Source organism: Fragaria vesca, linkage group LG6, assembly GCF_000184155.1.
Source record: "Fragaria vesca subsp. vesca linkage group LG6, FraVesHawaii_1.0, whole genome shotgun sequence".
Taxonomy (NCBI): domain Eukaryota; kingdom Viridiplantae; phylum Streptophyta; class Magnoliopsida; order Rosales; family Rosaceae; genus Fragaria; species Fragaria vesca.
The window spans coordinates 33,787,192-33,788,752 of NC_020496.1; positions in this window are offsets into that span (position 1 = coordinate 33,787,192).

The window sequence follows — 1,561 nt, forward strand, 5'->3', positions numbered from 1 at the left end:
TCGTCGAAAACCTCACAGTAGTAGCTTTTGTAGGCGGTGGTAGTAACTTTTGTAGGCAGTGGTAGTAGCTTTGTAGGCGGTGGTAGTAGTTTTGTGTTCGTCGGAAACCTCACAGTAGTAGCTTTTGTAGGCGGTGGTAGTAGCTTTTGTAGGCGGTGGTAGTAGGTTTTGTGGCTGGTGGTAGTAGCTTTTGTGTTCATCGGAAACCTCACAGTAGTAGCTTTTGTAGGCGGTGGTAGTAGCTTTTGTAGCTGGTGGTAATAGCTTTTATAGTTAGTAGCAGTAATTTTTGTCATCGTCGGAGGTCGGCCGGAAACCTCTCCGGAGTTCGGTTGGAAATCTCGCCAGAGGTCGGCCGGAAACCTCGTCGGAGGGTCGGCCGGAAACCTCACTGGAGGTCGGCCGGAAACCTCGCAGGAAGTCGGCCGGAGACTGTTCCGAAATGAGAGTGGTTGTTGACTTTTTATACTAATGGCATTCTTGTAAATATAAAAGAGAAAATCTAATTTTTTTTATTGGATGGTAGTCTGTAATTACGTTGAACTTCAATACTTAATACAAAACCTTATTTAGACTTGGGTGGACTTATGTGGGTAAAAATGTTGGGGTGAATCTATGTGGGAAAAAATATCTCAAAGTGAACTTATATGTAATTGGCCCAAAAGAATATATGTGGTATGAAGACTTATTCGTTCATATAAATTTATTGAAGAAACGTAACATCGATATCTTAATTGTTAAAGATACAAGGCATCGATCACCTACATAAACTGACACAGATTAATGAGCATAAGGATCTTATATGGTTTATATTAAAATTGCAACAAGGTAGGAGAGACTTACTATACTTTGGACATATTTCACCTTTGTCGACGTTCAAGATCTTCTACTCGATAATTCGTGCGGAACTTTGCTACACATTCACACTCACCAACTCCCAATTCGGCTATTCTTATCCGGACGGATATGTTGTTGAAGTTTGCTAAATCCTTCACTGATTTTATTATGATAATATTGTGGGTTTCAATTTTTGACATATATGAAGGGAAAATCCAAATTTCAAACATTAATCAAGATACTGTATCACTTATAAAGATAGACCTTCTTTTTTAAGCTCTCTTGCAACATAAAACTTGGCACGCAAATCACGACCTAAGCAAATTTCACCTTCAATCACTTTCTTGGACCACAATCAAAATAGTATTAGAAGACAACTAAACATATGCAGCAGGCAAACACAAATCCGACAAATATATATGATCCAGAGCACAAAGAACAACAACCAACTCATCTAATAATCAGATCGATGTAAACTTCTCAATGCTAATCGCTTAACCGTACCCTGATCTTAGTTTTTTTTCTGCACTATCAAATCAGATTATTAAGTCACATTAACCGCAGGCCCCTAACCCTTTCTCGGGTTAGTTTTAACAACTAGAACTTAATTTGATGTGTTTAACAGTTCCCTATATATTATTCTGTCACTAAAGTAAGTGTCCTATGTAGTAACTAATCCTATCCTATATAGATAAAAAGAGAATAATACCCCTTTGGAAGTTCC